The sequence below is a fragment of the Pelophylax lessonae genome, assembly GCF_965119305.1.
Source record: "Pelophylax lessonae genome assembly, chromosome: 1".
Lineage (NCBI taxonomy): Eukaryota > Metazoa > Chordata > Amphibia > Anura > Ranidae > Pelophylax > Pelophylax lessonae.
This window is the reverse complement of record NC_138768.1, coordinates 670,096,509-670,118,643: the sequence shown is the minus strand read 5'-3', so window position 1 is coordinate 670,118,643 and position 22,135 is coordinate 670,096,509.

Genomic DNA, 22,135 nt, shown 5'->3' with positions numbered 1-22,135 from the left:
AGCAGGAGGTTTTGAGAGGAACGAAGAGAGCGATTAGGTTGGTATTTTGAGACTAGGCTAGTGATGTAGTTGGGGGCTAAATTGTGGATGGCTTTGTAAGATGTTGTTAGTATTTTCAGTTTAATTTGTTGGGTGAGCGGAAGCCAGTGGAAGGATTGACAGAGAGGAGTAGCGGACACGGAGCGATTTAATATAAAGGCACTTTCCTGTCCGGGGAGCCCGCCATGTCGGCACCACAAGCCAATCCATCCATCGGCTTGGGGTGCAGGCGCTGGCATTGCAAGTAAGGGAAATGGAATTTTCTGAATAGTCCAGCTGTCTTATGGGACACACAGGTCCCAGAAGGCAACGGGGGGGGGGGGGCAGATGCAATTGCAGAAGTGAAGTACCTCACCGCAGCAGCATAGGACGGAAGTCCCGATGAAAAAATGCAGAAAAGGTACCAAAAAGACAATATATATATATATATATATATATATATATATATATCTATGTATATATATATATATATATATATATATAGATAGATATATATATATATATATATATATAGATATATATATAGATATATATATCTATATATAGATATATATATATAAACAAAATAGATCTACACCTTGGACCATTGACTAATATGTAATCTAAAGTCTTTAGAAACCTTTCACCTGACTGTTCTCTCACCGCTAAATGTTTCCCTGTGTGTTGTCGACATGCAGCTAAACCCTCTTATTCCACAAAAAGCCAGACTGAGTGACATTTTAAAGCTTTATTCACAAACAGGGTGGGGTGAAACTATTGAGAAAAAACAAATACAGATACATGTAATCTAAAACAAAAGGTGCACTCTGTATAGAAGTTTCATATAACCCCCCCCCCCCAAGAGTCCACTAGCGGCGCTCACAGTGTATTATTCACATACACCTATATTCTTGTCTCATAAATGTAACACAATTCCGTGTCTGTCCACCCTACCATTTTGCAGGAAGTGCTGGAATCACCCTGTGCCTTGTGTAGGAGGTCTGGCAATCCACCTCCTCGGTGAAGCTACGCCAGGCGGGCCTGTCCACACTATGCTCCCATTTGGGGGGACGGGTACTGCTATTCTATGACGAATAACTCCAGACCTGGGCGTTCGGCCCATATTCAAATGGTTTACTCCAGCACTATTATTAGAATGTTTTTGGCTACTTTACGGCTCAATAGTCATCGAGTGTGCTCATTTTCTTGATGTCAATTTTTGTATTGATATAAAAACCTTCAATAAAAATTTATGTTTAAAAAAAAAAAATGTAACACAATTCCAGTGAGAGAACCACCTTAGTGGATGCTTCACAAATACAGTTCAGGGTCAAATAGAGCACAATCCCAATGTTGATCCATTAAAGTGCATAAAACCACATGCATACATACAGCAGAAAAAACCTCCACCTCACTGCTGTGCACGCCTTATGGTAATGCACTTACCAGAGGCGGCTTAAAATTAAGCTTGTAGTGTTACTCCCAGAAGGACAGGATCCTCAAAATGCCCAAATATTGGAACAGATACAACGTCCTCTCCAACATACAATGGACTGCTTTTAGCTCACCAGGATGTGCATGGAAGTAAATATCAAAACACACATAGCGTAATCCTGTTTATACCGTTTATTTCAATAAAAACCCCAAACACACATCCCTTAGGAATTGCACTCACATATGTACAAAAAACATGAGTCATATATTAGAAGTTACCGGATAACCGACAGTCAGTTCCCCGTCCATACACAGAAACCGCCAGGTACCTTGGCCGGATGTCTTTCGGGTATGACGTCAGACGTTACCGGTGACCATGGAAACCGCGTGTTCACGCCTCTGACTTTTGGTTATCCGGTAACTTCTAATATATGACTCATCTTTTTTGTACATTTATGCACTTCAACGGATCAACATTGGGACTGTGCTCTATTTGACCCTGAACTGTATGCGTGAAGCATCCACTAAGGTGGTTCTCTCACTGGAATTGTGTTACATTTATGAGACAAGAATATAGGTGTATGTGGATAATACACTGTGAGCGCCGCTAGTGGACTCTTGGGGGGGTTTTTATATGAAACTTCTATACAGAGTGCACCTTTTGTTTTATGTTTGTTATATTTATAGTGGCAGCTTGCATTTTGGAGTACAACTTGTTGCACTCTATCATTTTATATATTGTTTTTAGCGCTGGGTGAGTAGTATTATATACTTATATTTATTCTACTCCTAGTTTGATAAGATACATTTAATCAATATATGAAATATACAGAAATACAATGAATTAGCTAGGCTGTAGATGGCGATAAGTAATGTTTACCAAAGATGCTGCCTTTAGAGGATGCAAATGGATGCAAGTTATAGTCCAACGTGTTCTGATAGCTGGTATATTTTTTCAGTCTCACTACCGGTTCACAGTATAGCGATGTCAGACATCGCATGTGATTTGCACCCCACTGCTCTGCAAACCGCATGCGATGTCTGTGCGATGCAAATTCAGCCATACGGATTTTATGGCTGAATTTGCATCGTATTCGGAAAAAAGTTGTGCAGAACCGTCTTTTTGGTCTGCACCAGAATCGGATTGCATGGGTGTTCACAGCTGTGCAATCCCATTCCTGTCCGAATTGACAGTTCGCACTGCCATATGCAAACTAATAAATTAACTTTGTATTGACACTCCCAGCAGTTCGCATATGGCAGTGTTGACCTGCATGCGAGTCGGGTGCGATGCGGGAACCCACAGTGGATTAACAGGGTTCCCACATCGCACCAATGTGAACCGGCACTGGAGTCTGAGTTCCCAGGATGCCCCTGTCTCTCTTCCTCAGACTGAAGAATGATGGGTATTTTTTTTAAAGGGGAACAGTTTCTCGATTCTACAAAAACAGTAAATTCACCACCGGCAGAACACTGACCTTAAAACTTTGCAGTTAGATAGAAGTATGTAGATCTTCCAACAATTATGTAGTCTAAGAATCTGTCTGAAAGGATAAGTTTATTGGGTTTTTAGACAGGATATCTTACATAGTTTTGAAAAATCTAAACAAGGTTGTGCAAAAATTGTACAATAAAAGTGTAACATGTATGATTATCTTTACTCTTTTTAAGATATTCAGGTAATAGAATTGTTATCCAAAGTGCATTATATGTTAGAAACGAATCAGATTACTTTATGCAGCTCATTGAGAAATATTGGTTGCTATGGGTTGCTGAACTTTGTATGTTGTATTTGCGCTGTCTTCCTGCTATAAAGCCAAAAGTCTTTTTTTTTTTTTTTTTGTCAAATATGTTTACAAATAAGCAGCTTAAAACATTTTTAGAAGTATCTCAGGCTGTGAAAACAGTTTATGCTGTCAGCTTTTCATCTTTCAAAGTGATACCGACTCTCAGGCAACTCACAGCACTGGATCTACTTGATATACTCTCACAATAAATACAGTGCCTATCTGCTCCCCGGTAAGAATATTCACATTGTACACATTTGACTTCTCAAGTAGAGTTTTTTTTTATGTTTTCTGCATATACAGTTCTTTTCTTCCGCAGTCACCTTTTAGCATACTTTAACAGTTTCACTTATCTGTTATTTCAACTCTGGTAGGTTACTGGGAATATTTTGTATATTTTTCATCTGTATTTCCTTTCTTTATTTGTAATGTTCCAGAATTACAAAAATGTTAAATAATCTTTTTTTTTTGGGTGATGAGGAAAGTATAAAATATTGTTCATAAATATACCATATTTATGGTTTTTAGTCAACACATTGAGCTCCTGGATCTTTTCTACATATTTACCAGGCTACATTGAAAGGGTAACGACACTTTCGTTGGGAAAAAAAGTCGCAAATAAAGAAAAAACAATATAGCGTATTCAATTGTGACACAAATCATATTGTAATTGAATGTTATTAAAAATGACCTTTCCTTTCCAATCTGCAGCTTTTGTAATTTTCCGTAAATGCAATGCAATATGGCTACCTGGAGGTGTTCTGTACACAGAATGTGTACTAACCACACCCCAGAAACATAATTTCCTGCTTGTGTGATTGGTTCACCAATTTTCCCAGAAGTCTGCCTAAGATACAAGTCAGATTTCTGGCATCCCCTGTAACAAAAAAGTCATTTTTGGTGAGATACTCCCAATAGGAGCACATCTAAAGGGATGCAGGCCCAGCAGCTTTTCTCATTAGTGCTCTGCAGCTGCCACAGCTGATTGATAATTATGAAACCACTCCCATTAGACTCGATTAGCACAGAGGCAGAGGAACAAACAATGATTTCTTCAGAATAACATAAGGTAGGAATCTGCAACAAAGTTTGTTCAAATCCCTGTCATGTAAATAGATCACCCAGAGGGGAATGTTTTTTCTAAATAAAAGTGGATTTACGCTGTAAAAACTTTGCTGAAAATGTTCCAATGTTTAAAAAATTTAATAGATGGAGCTCAGACAACATACAACTGAATCAGAGAGGAGACTTACTTTATTTATTCTCTCTCCACCAGTTTTTTTGGGTCAATATTGTTTTAACTTTTTTTATTTTTAAAAATACATTTTGCAGATAGATTTTCTGTTACTTACAGTGCATTGCGAAAGTATTCGGCCCCCTTGAACTTTTTGACCTTTTGCCACATTTCAGGCTTCAAACATAAAGATATAAAACTGTAATTTTTTGTGAAGAATCAACAACAAGTGGGACACAGTCATGAAGTGGAACGAAATTTATTGGATATTTCAAACTTTGTTAACAAATAAAAAACTGAAAAATTGGGCGTGCAAAATTATTCAGCCCCTTTACTTTCAGTGCAGCAAACTCTCTCCAGAAGTTCAGTGAGCCCCCGTTCACACTGCGGCGACCTGTGAGGCGACCTGGTCGCCTCACAGGTCGCCGCAGGTCGCCTCCCATAGGGAAGCTGCGGACCCGTTCTGATAGGAGCGACACAAGTCGCTCCGACTCAGAAAAAGGGTCCGGAGCTACTTTGGGGCGACCAGGAGGCGACCGCCATAGACTTCAATGTTATGAAGTCCGTGGCGGCCGCTCCGAGGTCGCGGCGCGCTGCTCGCACCGCGACCTCGGAGGTCGCGGTGCGAAGTAGCGTCGCCCCAGTGTGAACGGGGGCTGAGGATCTCTGAATGATCCAATGTTGACCTAAATGACTAATGATGATAAATAGAATCCACCTGTGTGTAATCAAGTCTCCGTATAAATGCACCTGCACTGTGATAGTCTCAGAGGTCCGTTTAAAGCGCAGAGAGCATCATGAAGAACAAGAAACACACCAGGCAGGTCCGAGATACTGTTGTGGAGAAGTTTAAAGCCGAATTTGGACACAAAAAGATTTCCCAAGCTTTGAACATCCCAAGGAGCACTGTGTAAGCGATAATATTGAAATGGAAGGAGTATCAGACCACTGCAAATCTACGAAGACCTGGGCGTCCCTCTAAACTTTCAGCTCATACAAGGGGAAGACTGATCAGAGATGCAGCCAAGAGGCCCATGATCACTCTGGATGAACTGCAGAGATCTACAGCTGAGGTGGGAGACTCTGTCCATAGGACAACAATCAGTCGTCTACTGCACAAATCTGGCCTTTATGGAAGAGTGGCAAGAAGAAAGCCATTTCTTAAAGATATCCATAAAAAGTGTTGTTTAAAGTTCGGCACTAGGGATGATCGAACTTTTGAAAAGTTCGGTTCGACCAGGACACCCGAACTTCCCGAAAGTTCGGGTCCGGATTCCAGAACCCCATTGAAATCAATGGGACCCCGAACTTCGGTAATCAAAAAAACACCATTTTGAAGCCCTAAAACCCAATAAATGCCCCTAAAAAGTGCCTAGGGTTCTGGGTCATGCCCCAGGGACTATTAATCACACAAAAAAGAGTTCTTAAAAATTGTCGTTTTTGATAGAGAGCCAATTATTGAAAAAATTATTGATAAAAAAAAAAATTGGATTTCTTTGGATTTAGTGTCTGGGGGGTCTAAAAAGTGTACCTGTGAAGTTTCAGCTCTGTAGCATGTCCAGAACCAGAAAATAAAGATACTTTTTCTTAGAATTTTTATTAGCGCAGGGATGGGGTTCCGCTACTTTCACACCTGGGCGTTTTTGTTTCAGGCGTTTATTGGGCATTTTTTGGGCGTCTTTGGAGGCAGGCATGACATCTGAACTTCTGTATAGGGGTATATATATACACACACACACACATATATATATATATATATATATATATACACATACACACATATACTGTAGGTGTTAAAGTAGCGGAACGCCATCCCTGCGCTAATGAAATTATTTGCAGGGATGGGGTTCTGCTCCTATCACACCTATATGTGTGTATGTGTATATATACATATATGTGTGTGTGTATATATACCCCTATACAGAAGTTCAGATGTTATGCCTGCCTCCAAAGACGCCCAAAAAATGCCCAATATACGCCTGCAACAACACACCTGGGCGTTTTTATTGCAGGCATTTATTGGGCATTTTTTTGGGCGTCTTTGGAGGCAGGCATAACATCTGAACTTCTGTATAGGGGTATATTTACACACACACATATATATATATATATATATATATATATATACACATACACACATATAGGTGTGAAAGTAGCGGAACCCCATCCCTGCGCTACTGAAATTATTTGCAGGGATGGGGTTCTGCTCCTATCACACCTATATGTGTGTATGTGTATATATACATATATGTGTGTGTGTATATATACCCCTATACAGAAGTTCAGATGTTATGCCTGCCTCCAAAGACGCCCAAAAAATGCCCAATAAACGCCTGCAACAACACACCTGGGCGTTTTTGTTGCAGGCATTTATTGGGCATTTTTTGGGGGTCTTTGGAGGCAGGCATAACATCTGAACTTCTGTCCGCTGCAATGTCGCAAAATCACAGATTGCCGCCATTACTAGTAAAAAAAAAGAAAAACAAGAAAAATGACATAAATCTTTCCCGTAGTTAGTAGACGCGATAACATTTGCGCAAACCAATCAAGATACGCTTATTGCGATTTTTTTTTACCAAAAATATGTAGCAGAAAACCAATTGGACCAAAATGTTAAAAAATTTTGATTTTTAAATTATTATTTTTTGGGAATGTTATATAGCAGAATGTGGAAAAAATATTGTTTTTTTTTTTTTTTTTCAAAATTGTCGCTTTTTTTTTGTTTATAGCGCAAAAAATAAAAATTGCACAGGTGATAAAATACCACGAAAAGAAAGCTCTATTTGTGGGGAAAAAAGGACATCAATTTTATTTGGGTACACCGTCCCACGACTGCGCAATTGTCCGTTAAAGTAACGCAGTGCCGAATCGCAAAATAGGGCCTGGTCAGGAAGGGGGCAAATCCTTCCGGTCTTAAAGTGGTTAATATGCTTTTTAAATATTTTTTTTTTCCAAATAAATATTTTTATCGTTTTTTAGTCTTGACCATAATTTCGAAAGAGGTAAAATCTGTACAAAACACTATACATGTTCTTTAAATCCCTTACAACTATAAGGCCTCATGCACACGGGGTGTTCAAAAAAACGTACGTCCAAGCTATTTATGACGCCGGGAAAAACCGGCGTTAAAAACGCGCGTTAAACAGCATTTGTCAAATTATGTTAATGAGCGTTAAGCCGCGTTAAGGCGCGTCAGCGCTAAACAGCGTTTTTTTAAAAAAACAGTCCTCCTCCATTTTCCACACCCAAAATAACCACAATGCAATGTGTCGATGCCATTTTGGTGGCAGAGAGAGAGAGCATTTTCAGATCAGCTGTGAGTGTTTCTTGTATTTTCGGAGTATTTTTTGCATTTCTGAGTCATGGATCCTGTTCTGCAGAAGGTTGATGAGGCGATCCTGCTCATCATCTTGAGAAGGATGCGTAGAAGGAGACAGTTGGAGGAGGAGAATGAGAGGAGCAGACAGCGAAGGTTCTGGGGTGCATCCTGTCATGTCGCAGCGTCTGTCCGTGGGGTACTTTACCACCATGTACACCCAACTCCGCATGTATCCGGACAAGTGGTACAACTTCTCACGTATGTCCGTTCCGCTTTTCGATGACCTGCTGGAGAAGCTCAGGCCAAGGCTATCCAGGATGGACACGAACATGCGAAGCAGTGTGTCACCGGAGGAAAGGCTGCTTGTGACACTTCGGTAAGTGAAATAATTTGTGGGTGTTTTGTATAGGGTTAGTACTTGGGTTAAGAGGGTTAGGTGGTGAGGTCCTAGTTAAAACATATTTTCAATGTATTTTTGAAAGATAGATATATTCTTTTATGTAATATGTAATAATTTTTTATTTTTATTTTAGGTTTCTTGCTACTGGCCAAAGCTTTGTCTCCTTACACCACTATTTTCTGCTAGGTGTCTCCACGGTGGCCAAAATTGTTAAAGAAACATGTGCGGCAATATGGGAGGAGTTGAAGGAGGTGGTCATGCCGGAGCCGACTGAAGAGATGTGGGAAGCAGTTGTCGACGAGTTTTGGGAGAAAAAACTCCAACTGTATCGGTGCCCTTGATGGAAAACACATCAGGGTGAAGAAGCCCCCCCATTCCGGCTCTGCATACTTTAACTACAAGAAATATTTTTCTGTGGTACTCCTGGCATTGTCTGATGCCCATCTTCAATTCCTTGCTGTTGATGTAGGAGCATATGGCAGCCAGGGTGATGCCCGCATCTTTCGAGAATCGGCCTTTGGACGTCGGCTACACGAAGGACGACTCAACATACCAACATGCAGGCCGCTACCGTGTACTGAGGAACCAAGCTTGCCATTGGTCATGGTGGCCGACGAAGCATTTGGACTGGCAGAAAATCTGATGAGGCCATACAGTGGCTATGGACTGAGTCACACCAAACGTATATTCAATTATCGGCTGAGCCGTGCTCGTCGTGTTGTGGAGTGTGCGTTTGGTGTGTGCTCAGCAAAATGGAGGGTTTTGCTGTCATGTATGCAACTGGATGTTGACAATGCCACCAAGGTTGTCCTGGCCTGCTGTGTTTTGCACAATTTCCTAAGGAGAAGCGACAGGAGCAGCGTTGAACCAGAGCCATGTAACCCCATGCACCGCGTGCAGTTTATGGACTTGCGAACAACAGCACGAGTCATGACCATCAGAGATAAGTTTACGGATTTCTTTGTCTCGCCTGATGGGAAAGTGGCATGGCAGGATAATTTTGTCTAAAATCATTCATCTTGTAAACTTTGTGATATCTTCACATACAGCTTTTATTAAACATTTATGTCAGTTCTTTTGATGTCTATCATTCTTCCATTGTTCCAGTTCAATGTTGCATGTGGCAAGTGTGTGCCAGCCCTGGTCTGTGCATACACTTGCCACATGCAGAAGAAGGAGGGGGGTTTCCTTCTGCATGTGGCAAGTGTGTGCCAGCCCTGGTCTGTGCATACACTTGCCACATGCAGAAGAAGGAGGGGGGTTTCCTTCTGCCTGTGGCAAGTGTGTGCCAGCCCTGGTCTGTGCATACACTTGCCACATGCAGAAGAAGGAGGGGGGTTTCCTTCTGCATGTGGCAAGTGTGTGCCAGCCCTGGTCTGTGCATACACTTGCCACATGCAGAAGAAGGAGGGGGGTTTCCTTCTGCATGTGGCAAGTGTGTGCCAGCCCTGGTCTGTGCATACACTTGCCACATGCAGAAGAAGGAGGGGGGTTTCCTTCTGCCTGTGGCAAGTGTGTGCCAGCCCTGGTCTGTGCATACACTTGCCACATGCAGAAGAAGGAGGGGGGTTTCCTTCTGCATGTGGCAAGTGTGTGCCAGCCCTGGTCTGTGCATACACTTGCCACATGCAGAAGAAGGAGGGGGGTTTCCTTCTGCATGTGGCAAGTGTGTGCCAGCCCTGGTCTGTGCATACACTTGCCACATGCAGAAGAAGGAGGGGGGTTTCCATCTGCATGAGGCAAGTGTATGCCAACCCTGGTCTGCGCATACACTTGCCCCATGCAGAAGAAGGAGGGGGGGTTTCCTTCTGCCTGTGGCAAGTGTGTGCCAGCCCTGGTCTGTGCATACACTTGCCACATGCAGAAGAAGGAGGGGGGTTTCCTTCTGCCTGTGGCAAGTGTGTGCCAACCCTTACCGGCCTGTGCAGATGTACTTCTTTTACAACATACAACTTAAAAAAAAAAAAGAGGCAAAATATCATTTCAACAAAAGGCTTTTATTCAATAAACGCAAAAAAAAAAAAAAAAATCACAAATGCTGGTAGGTGTATCCTGACTGATCGTCATGACTTGACCGCGGTGACTTTGCACGTGGGTAGCTGATGTCAGGATGCGAGTGGGTGGCTTGGGCCTGTCGTTCTTGCGCAACCTCATGGTGGTAAGGGGGTCCAGGTAAGATTTGTGGTGGGTAATGGGTAGGTGGTTGGGAGAAATCAATGGAGGAGTGGGGTGGGAAATAGGAGGGCGGGGACAAGACAGGTGTTTGGTGGCGTTGCGGAGGGGACAAGGTAGGTAGGTGGCGTTGCGGAGGGGGGCGGTATTGCAAGTAGGGTGTTAGCGTTGCTGAGGTCCCAGAGGGCATTGGGGGATCAAGAAATGTGTTGAATGGATCGTTTGATGGTGGCGGGCCACCACTTAGTTTAGCGTGCCGATATTGTGTCATAATGGCGAGCATGCGATCCATACAAAGCTTTTCTTCGGGTCCCCCAATGTCCTCCAGGATGTGGTATGCAGTACGGCAGAAGGCGGCGCGTGCGTTGCCAGGATCCAGGAACACATCCACACTGCGCCTCTCCTGCCGCACTTCCTGCAGAAACGCTAACACCCATCCTCGTTTTGAAGGACAATACCGCCACCCCTCTGACGCTGATTGTGGCCACGGCCACGCACAGCGCCACGGCCACGCACACACACCTCGTTGCCACGGACAGGTACCTCGCCATGGCCACGCCCCACACCACTATCAGGAATTTCTTCCACTGGAAATTCCAGGTCCCTGGATTCCTGTTAAGAAAGAAAAAGGTTCAGTTTGTCACATACATACAATGAAGAACAGAATGGCAGACAGACTAGACAGACACTAACCTGTATTGTGGATTCATCGAAGACATGAGATCCACTGGATTGGATGGATATGGTCATGTCACTGTTTTCAGTGGCAGCACTGGGGGGGTCTGTCCTCTGACGGTTCTTCCACCACCTCCTGTCTAGCATCCTGTGTCAGGTCCGCAATATTAGATGTTGTCCTGAAAAATATATATAAAAAAATGGCTGCAGAATAGCAATACATTCACAGAAAACGATGCTCTGAGCACCCCTATATGTAAGTCAAATATACAGTATGTGCAACTTACTCTCTACTGCTGTCTATCATAGCTTGACGCAGGAATGCCAGATGATTGTGGTACACGTGTGGCCTTTTGTGGGAGGCAGCTGCACCACTGGTGTTGGCTTTTTCCTCCTCAGTCAGATCCCTCCTGACCCGATCACGGAGGGACTTCCACCTCTTTTGGAATATTTTGCCTAAGAAAAGAGAAATAAGGTTAAAATATGCATTCTTTGTAATTATACAGCACACAAGTCATGCATTTCAGAAAAACGTACTTCTTTCCTTCTTTTCTGCGGTACTTAATCGGTCCCAGCCTGGTGTAAGTGCCTCTTGAGATGTCCATCCATGTTTTGGATTTCTTTATCCTGTCACTGTAGAAAGGATGGGAGACATCCCACAGCTCAGGATGAGCCTCAACGGCAGAGATCAGCTCTGTCTGACCTATGTCAGCAGCCATTGTCCCTCTCTCCTGTATGTCCACAGAGACACACCCACCCACACGGCTGAGCAAAGGACACTTGGGAAATGTAAAAATGCATTTCCTGTGTTTTTACTCCATTACAGTGACCAATCACATTTCTAAAAATTTCTACAGCTTAATAACGCCGGACGCGGTAAAACGCAGATAAAAACGTTAAATAGCGTCAAGCGCTTTTAACGCTCTAACGCTGGGCCTCAGAACGCGCAGGCCGTGGGTTCTTGTTGCAGCTGAAAAACGCTTAGGCCACCTACAGCTTAAAAACGTCTTTGTGTGCATGAGGCCATAGAATAACATGGAGGGGCGTTTTTAGGCTGCAAGAAGAAAATGCCTGACGCTACTTACAGCGGCGTTAAAAACGCCCCGTGTGCATGGGGCCTAATAGTGAAAGAAGGACCTCTTCATTCTTGTACCTGAAGAGATCTGCATTTGTGGAGAAAAAACAAACTTTAAATTCTAGTGAACATTTTCAATCCATGCCAGCTGAAGAATCTACACATCTATACTAAGATTGTTTCCTATTATAACAAACAAACTTCCAACTATATTTCATTTTTATTTGTAAAGGCCCAAGCATTAGCCTTCTGTTTCTTAAAGTGCTTGTGTACTGAACTAAAAGTTATATTTATTCCATTAGTTAAATGCAGGCTCCTAAATGTACTGTACCTGTACATATCTTACTGTACGTTATCTTACAAGAAGCTTGGAGGCCTTGAAAGTAGCTCTGTTTTGCACATTCAGTACTTACTTGAAAATCCATAATTTGGCCTATATCCTCACTTCTCCAGCTTTTGACTAATATTCAGCAAGGACACATGGCTCATTAGGCTTGGAACACCAAGGTGTGTGAAGTAACAGTATTCCAATGTTGGAATAATACAACATCCTTAGTTTTAGGTTCTTCAGGGCTATCAATATATACTTTTTTTTTCCCAAGAGTTTGCTGGCTGGACTGATGACACTGACATTGCAGGTCCTATGGTGTTGGTGAGGGACTTCTACTTATTAAGTTGCCCTTTCATGTGCTCCTTGCTGCAAAAGCCAGTTATAGATGAGGGCCATAGGCGTGCACAGCCTATGGCATTAGGGTGTGCACCTCCAACCAAAACTCAAACACATGTGCGTGTGTATATGTGTATATATATATATATATACATATACACACACTTTATAAATAAATGTAAACAAACATTCTAAGCGGTATTAAAACATTTTTAATTAAATAAACAGTCATCAAAGTAAACATTATTCTTTTAAGGCCACACACCGATCACAGGGCTTTGCTCTAAAGGGGATCTATGGGGACCCTGCTCTAAAGGGGGATCTATGGGGACCCTGCTCTAAAGGGGGATCTATGGCATAGATCCCCTTTAGAGCAGGATCCCCATAGATCCCCCTTTAGAGTAGGCCAGGGCAGGTCCCCATAGATGCTCCATTAAGTGAGGCCCCCTATATAGATCCCCCCTTACAGCAGGCCAGGGTCCTCCCCCAGACAGTCCCTCTCAGTGAAAAAACAAAAATTAAACCCGCGCTACACAACGTGAGAATTTAAATAAAGATAAATGCAATATTGGGCAGCTGCTGCAGACACTAAGAAAGTCTTAGGAAAATATGATGAAACCGAAATTATGCAGCGCTAGCTCAAAACAAAGTGTTAAGTGTTGTGATATAAATACAATAATCAGTATGATCAAATATACAAAAAAAGTGCTAAGTGCTTATAAATATCTGAGCAGTAACAGATAAATATATAATTAAATATGATAGTGCACAATAAATAAGTGATTGAAAATAGTCCAAATAAATATTCAGTGCTTGAAAAAGTCCTTATAGTGATCCAATTAAGGTGCCAAGGTGCCAAATAATTAAGGTGCTTGCAGAGTGATATGGTGCCCCTCAAGGTTCCCCACTCACCAGATTGCAGATAATCATAGACCTTCAAAGTTATTGCACATTGCCCGGGATCTTTACAGGACCAGAACTTCTCCTATGTAGCCTTGGAAATTGTTTTGGGTCAGCTTCCGCTTCCACCGTTAAACAAAAAAATGGCCATACATGGTGAAGTAAGTATGAGCAATTTTATTCCCAAAAAAAATTTAGATGGGTACTCACAAGCAAGAATATAACTCAGGCATATACAAGGAACTCGTGTGGCGCCGCTCTCGGCGTGCGTTCCACACACAGGAAGTTCCTGACCGGAAGTGACGTTTGTTTTGGTCCGCGACCGGAAGTGCGTCAACGCGTTTCGCCGTCAATACAGCGTCTTCAAAGACCTGGTCTTTGACCTGGTCTGAAGGTCTTTGAAGACGCTGTATTGACGGCGAAACGCGTTGACGCACTTCCGGTCGCGGACCAAAACAAACGTCACTTCCGGTCAGGAACTTCCTGTGTGTGGAACGCACGCCGAGAGCGGCGCTACACGAGTTCCTTGTATATGCCTGAGTTATATTCTTGCTTGTGAGTACCCATCTAAATTTTTTTTGGGAATAAAATTGCTCATACTTACTTCACCATGTATGGCCATTTTTTTGTTTAACGGTGGAAGCGGAAGCTGACCCAAAACAATTTCCAAGGCTACATAGGAGAAGTTCTGGTCCTGTAAAGATCCCGGGCAATGTGCAATAACTTTGAAGGTCTATGATTATCTGCAATCTGGTGAGTGGGGAACCTTGAGGGGCACCATATCACTCTGCAAGCACCTTAATTATTTGGCACCTTGGCACCTTAATTGGATCACTATAAGGACTTTTTCAAGCACTGAATATTTATTTGGACTATTTTCAGTCCCTCTCAGTCTCCGCACCGACAGGATTGGGTTCGGGAGCTGAGCGGCCAGGGGCAGAGAGCAGCAGACACAGCGGCGGCGGCCATGGCAGAAGCACTGCACGAGGGTGATTAGGGTGTGCCCAGGCACACCCGGCACACCCCATGCGCACGCCTATGGTGAGGGCAGTGGCCATTTGTTTGTACTGATGAAATATTGGTGAAGGGACACACTGGACACCTTTGCTGCCATAGTGCTATGTGCTTGGTGCCCAGTGTGCCCTTGTGCCTTTTAGGGGGGGGGTGGGCTCCCTCCTGGCAACCTGCCATCAGCCTATCCATTATAATGCATGTGCTTCCACTGTGGAGGCCTTTAAAATTTAGAGTTTGGACTACAAAAAAAAATGGGGTAACTTGACGGGGGCTCTTTAGCTTACGCATGTATTTGCAAATGTGTGCAGACTCAACCCCTGTTTTTTATAACATACTGTTAGACGGGATCATTTAGTTGGTTAGCGGGCTGGTCGGTAAGTTAAGCAGGGAATCTCTCTGGTTTTGTTTTGCATGCGTTGCCCTTTCATTTGCTCCTTGCTTCAAAGGCTAGATTTAGGTGAGGGTAGTGGCCATCTGTTTGTACTGAATGGCCCCAAGGCTGTTTGGCACTACCAGCCCAGCAGGCAGTTTATTGACAGCGTGGGCTCGGAGGAAGTGGGACTGGAAGACTGAGGACATCACGTGCCAGGAAGTCAAAACTCTGGATACAGCTCTGGATTAAAGGTGATTGTTGCAACCAAAGCTGCTTTGTTTTTTAATATTTTATATATTTATTTTATTATTTAATGGGCAATTTCTTTTTTTATAATGTGTGGCTTGATTCTGCTTTATTTATTTCAAATTATAATACACTCATTTTAATCAACTTAGTAATGCAGCTGGATGCTAAAATGTCAAATAACTGGAAAGAGATGTAAAGCAGAGACTTTTTTTGTACAGAATATTGTGTAAGCATGTAGTAATGCAAAGTATGAATATGTGTCTTCTTCTGATTGAATTCTTGTAGTTATACCCAGCTACCTCGGTATACAATGAGGTTGATTTACTAAAGGCAAATAGACTATGCACTTTGCAAAATGCAGTTGCGCTCTGCGAGTGCAGTGGCTCAAGAGCTTGGTAAATGAGGTAAAGCATCACTTTGCAAAGAATACCCAATCATGTACAAGGAAAATGACAAAAACCAACATTTTTGCTAGCACGTGATTGGATGATGTAAGTCAGCAGAGCTTCTACTCATTTACTAAGCTCTGGAGCAACTGCTCTTGCAGAGATCAACTGCACTTTGCAAAGTGCACAGACTATTTGCCTTTAGTAAATCAACCCCAATGTGTAAAAGAGTAAAAAAAAAATGGTGCCTATTTCTCCCCATGTTTTCAGTTGTAAGCATCAGTCATGTGATGAGGCATATAATGGAAGAGGGTCTCCTTGTAAAATAAAACGTACTTCTGCCCCGTCAGACAGCTCAGTAGTTTAGAGAGAAATGGGAACACCATTGCTGTCTCCATTAATAAATGTACTGAAAACACTATTTGCAAAAAAAAAAAAAACTGTAATCATGTGCCTTGTTTGGTATGGAAATGTTCTATAAAGACCATTATAGGAAGAAAAATACACATTATTAAAATGTTTAAAAACATTTTCTTTAAGAACAGTTTAAATGTTTAAAAGATGATGATAAATGTGATAAGAAAACAATTATTTATGTGTTTAGTGTTGTTTTATTATAATAAATAGATATCTATTAATACCACAACTACCTTCATTTAGTGCAGATCACATTAAAGCAAAAAGGTTCTCATAAAAAATCTATCAGACATACTAAGGATAGAACCGAACATGCATTATTTATTATCTTTGGCATTTTAAAATGCAGAAAGAAAATATTAACTGTTAATACCAAAATAACGAAAGGCAGGCATGTGGAATGAAATCATTTACCTCTATGTGTAAAGTTTTAAAAGCGCTCTTTTAAGGCTGAAATACGACTAATCATTTTCAAAAATAAATAGCAGAAAAGGTCAAAGTTCTTTTTTACTTGGCAAGCAAAAGCAGATTACATGTTTTATCTATCAATTCAGTGGTAGAATCGTTCCCTTTTTTGTCATGCTGTAAACATTTGATATGCACTAAAATTCCTGAAAATACTGCAGTAATTACTCCATGTGTCAAAGGTGCAAACACTGTGAGATAGAAATCCAAAAGATGTCCTATTTTCTATTTTTGACAACACAAAATTTCATGTATCCAATTTACCATTAGGAACAAAAGTAACCTTTAGAGATGGGGCATAACATTGTTTAAAGGGAAACTCCAGTCAAAAATGAAATTGTTCCTATTATTAGTATGTTAAATATCTTTATCTTTGATATTATTCATTTTCTTGCTAGCTGCTTGTGTAGCTTAGAAAGTGTTATCTAAACTGGACACACAGATTCTTCCTGTTCTTCCCCGACAACGCTGTCTACCTTTATCTGAATTTGCTAAGCTGTCTTTCACTTCCTGAAAAGGTTGTCGGTCTTTCTTAGGCATGCCTAGACCTGCCCAGCCCCACCCCCATAGCTCCTATCCTTCACCATGATCTCCTCCTGTCTTCATTGCCTCATTTAGGCTAGCAGCTTCTCCAGAGAGAGAGAGAGGGAGAGGGAGAGTGGGGGAGAGAGGGTGAGAGAGGGGGGTCACATGACTGGCGCAATATATGAAAGAAATAAGGTACAAAGGAACATTTTTGAAAGTTTAGAAGGATACAGATCAATTTATATTGCTCATTACATGTGAGTAATGAGCTTTAGGCTCCGTTTCCACTAGTGCAACTTCTTGTCATGCGACTTTGGACACATAAAATCGCATGACGAATCACACCCGTTCGCATCTATGCCACTTTGAAAATCAGCAACATTGAAGAGGTACCTTCACTACATTGATGCGACTTTGATCCAGAGAGTTTAATGTTAGCACTCTAAATCACACAACTTAAGAGTCGCACTAATGGAAAAGTAGACACTAGGCTAGAGTGCGACTTTGGAATGCAACTTTAAACGGGTGCCATTGAAATCAATGGGCTGTGACTTGTCATGTGATTTTGTGTGTCCAAAGTTGCATGACAAGTCGCACTAGTGGAAACATAGACATAGTGTGGTTGCCTGTACCATGATCATTGTAGACTGTGATCTGAGACTCCAGAGAACTCCCAGCTTAGTGTCCTTCTCCTCTTGAAGTCTTCATTCAAAGCCCCCCCCCCCCCCCGGCCGTGTCCTGTGTGGATGGTTCTTTTTTATTTCTTCAGTTTCTCATGAATTAGGATGTACAATGCATCCTTACTGATGAGAGAACACTGGGTGGGATCCTATGATCAGCTCCTCCCATCCTGTATACACCCACTGGCTACACAGAAACAGTACCCCTCCCTGCAAGTGATGTCACAAGCAAGCTTTTAGTAATCACACCCACTTGCTGCTCTTGGACTCAGCAGGAAGAGGGATTAAAGTCACGTGATAGCGCTAAAAACTGCAAACTAAAGGGAGAAAAACTGTGATTTTCATTTTGACACATAAGGCTGAACTCCACTCCCATTAATGATTGCAGGGGAGAATTTAAGGTATTATGCTGGACTTCCACTTTAAGGTCCCTACTTAGAAAGAGTTGGGCACAAATTATCTACTCAATGAACACTCAGTGAACTTAGGGTTTATGAAGATAGATTATGGCTTATAGTGGTATTAAACTTCAAACCAAAAATATATTATATTGCAGTTTGCTAAACATTAGATGTGGAGGCCGCATTCGTTTTTTTTTATTTTTGGCTTTTCCTCTGTTTTCACCTGGGGATCTGGCAAATAACACACCTCCTGTATTGTTGAGACACAACTCTGGATGAAGAATGACAGGAGGCAAAGCAGACAGCAGCAACAGTATTGCAGGCTAACAAAGGTTGGGGGGGGGGGATTAGGAGGGGGGGCTTCCATGGGCACTGGACTTATGTGATGCGGGGGGGCACCGCAATGAAAGTTCCTGATGCTACAAGCTGACAGGAGTAATGACAGAAATCTCACTACTACTGTCAGCTTTGCGCAGAAAGTGACAGGCCAAATCGAAAGCACTGCCAATTGAGAGTGTCAGATCGGGACTGTGCAGGGTTTGTTTATGCACCCTCATCCCATCCCAGCAAGTAATGTGGGTAGGAGTGGGTAAACAAACTCTATAAAGTCCTGATCTGACAGCCAGTGCCATTGCTAGTGCAGGTCCCCAGTACTGCGACACAGTGCATGTCAAAATTATTGCAATGCTACTTTCCCTAGGAACCTTTTTTAACTGGGACCTGTCAAAATGAGGAGGAGCTGTGAGACAATCCACAAGCCGAGGAGGCGCCCAGGAGACAGCCCACAAGATGAGGAGGAGCCCAGGAGGCAGACCTGCATCTAAGGTCTGTGTGTTTAAGGGAGGAGAAGATTGTACCTGGAACCTTGAGGGTGGACAGTGTAAAAAACATTTGTGCTGGGGAGTGCTAGCAGGGGGGAAGAAGATGAGGATTAGTGCAAGGTGTGGGGATTTGTGCTGGAAGAGGGAAATTTGGGGGTGACAGGGGTACAATTTGTTCTAGGAGGAGAAACTGAAGGGGATTTGTTTTGGGAGGAGGAATTTGGGGGGTCACAGAAGTAATATTTGTTCTAGGAGGGGGGTTTTTGCTAAGAGAGGATATTTTGAGGTTGACGGGAGTAAGATTTCTTCTAGAAGGGAACATTTGTAGGGGGTGTGCTAGGAGGAGTGATTTTGGGGGAGGGGGATTTGTGCTTGAAGAGGGGAAGGGGGGAATTGTGCTGGGGGAATTTGGGGAGGGAATTTGTTTTGGGAGGGAGGATATGGGGGTGACGGGGGTAAGATTTGATTTAGGAGGGAATATTTGGGGGGATTTGTTCTAGAAGAAGAAATATGGGGCAATTGTGCTAGGAAGGGGGTTTGGGGGGGATTTGGGTTGGGGGGGATGGGAGAAAAATATTTGTGCTAGGAGGGGAGATTGGGGGGATTTGTCTTGGGGGGGTTGGGGGAGGGGATTTGTACTGGGAGGGTAATTTGTGGGGCAGCAGCAGAGAGTAAGATTTGTTCTAGGATGGGACAATTTGGGAGCATGTGCTAGGAGTGGTGATTTGGGGGGATTTGTGCTGGGGGATGGAGGAAAGAGGATTTGAGCTAGGTGGAGGTATTTTGGGGGTTGTGCTAGAAGTGGTGATGTTTGAGAGGGGAGAGGATTCGTGCTAAGATGGGAAATTGTTTGGATGGGGCTTTTGTGGTAATAGGGATGATTGGGAGGTTATTTATGCTAGGAGGGGGATTTGGGTAGAGAGGATTTGAGCTGGGAGGGGGATGGGGGGCAAAGATTTGTGCCAGGAGGGGGGATTTCAGTAGTTGGGATTTGTACTGAGAAGAGGGGGAAATTTTGTTTGAGGAAAAATTTGGCCTGCAAAAGGAATTTATGCTTAGGGAGTAAGCATGCAGATTAGTGCTCAATTTTTTTGGGTGGAGGGGGGGGGGGCAGGGTTTGCCAACACATAATGCTCATACATCTTAGGGGGAGTGGGCGCAGTTTGGCATCTTCGCCCTGGGCGCTAGGTGACCTTGTCCCAGCACTGGGGTAGTGTTAAAGATACTAGCAGATTTAGGCACACTAACAATTTGCAGCCAAACTCAAGCTCACACTTTATAAACAGTTACAGAAAACAGTTTTTTTGTTAACTTTTGGGATAAAGGTTTTGCATGAACAAATAAAAGCCGATCACTTTAAGAACCCCAGACTAGTGTTCAGTGGTTTATCTCTTCCATGTATATTGATACATACTGCTGGAGAGATTGACAGCTGGATCACCAGATGATCACCAGATGACCAGTTTCTTTTCTTTGCTATAGGAGCTGAGTGTGCACATGTGTACCTTTGTCACTACCTACCTGAGCATTGTTCCAGATCCCAGCACTATGTCAGTAGTTGGGAAAGAACAAATACAGAGTAAGGATGCAATGTCTCTACATACTAAGGTATATGCCCCCCCCCCCCCCACACACACCCACCCGCCTTTAGTTTGCTGGATCAGCTATTGACTTAAGTAATTTTTTTCACCTCTGTCCTATATGTCCTCTTGGATGTCCTCCCATCCCCTTGCTCTCCATTGCTCTGTTTTTAGCCCACTGGCCCTTAATATTCCTAATGGGCATCAGCCTTGAGCTTTCAGACATAAAGAAGAAGCTGCAGATTTAAAGCAGTATTAAAACCAAAAGTAAACATTTATTGTATTGCAGCTTACCAATCCTTAGATGTGATGGCTTTATTGGTTTCTCTTTTTAGGCATCTAGGGCAGCATAAAGGAGTGAAATGCCACCATCACTCTTTCCACCTACTCCAGGTGGAAACTTTCCGTGTACTGGTCCAGTGATGTACCATTTCACCAAAAGTGGCAGTTCTTTCGCCTACTCACACACCTCAGTAGGCAGGTCGCACTTCCTCCTACTCACATGCTTACACACTGTGGCAAGGCCTTCTTCCTTGTACTCAGACACTGTGCCAAGTGTCTCCTCCTCCTACTCAAAATCTCCACCTCCTGCATGCCTGCCCCACCCCCATACTAGCTACATTCATATGGCACCATTGATTCCTCCCAATCCCCACACCATGAATCTCAGGGTGATTATCCGATGTATCACCAGCTGTAAATTTTTTTTAATTGTTTGGGTTTTCTTTGCACGTTGTCCCTGTTGGACATTGTTATATTTCACGTGTGTGAAAAGTTTTATTGGCCGATGTATAGTGATGATTTCAACTGGCCAAACGTTTGAGATTCAGGTTGTATTTTTGAAAACAACAAAAAAAAATGTGCCTTAATTACATCTTCTAATAAAAGTACTTTGTCAAAGGCATACTTTTGTGTTTATTATTTCTTTTTTTTAATTTCAAGTTAAAAAAAAATTCCTGTATATGGGGTAAATGCAGTTATTCCCTTGCAAAATGGCTGCTTGACCTCCTACTACAAAACCTCCGCACTTTTTGTTGTGTGTGGGGTAAATGTAGTCATTCCCTTGTAGAATGGCTGCTTCACCTCCTACAACAAAACCGCCGCACTTTTTGTTGTATGTGGGGTAAATGTAGTCATTCCCTTGCAGAATGGCTGCTTCACCTCCTACAACAAAACCACCGCACTTTTGTTGTATGTGGGGTAAATGTAGTCATTCCCTTGCGGAATGGCTGCTTCACCTCCTACAACAAAACCACCACACTTTTTGTTGTATGTGGAGTAAATGTAGTCATTCCCTTGCGGAATGGCTGCTTCACCTCCTACAACAAAACCACCACACTTTTTGTTGTATGTGGAGTAAATGTAGTCATTCCCTTGCAGAATGGCTGCTTCACCTCCTACAACAAAACCACCACACTTTTTGTTGTATGTGGAGTAAATGTAGTCATTCCCTTGCAGAATGGCTGCTTCACCTCCTACAACAAAACCACCACACGTTTTGTTGTATGTGGAGTAAATGTAGTCATTCCCTTGCAGAATGGCT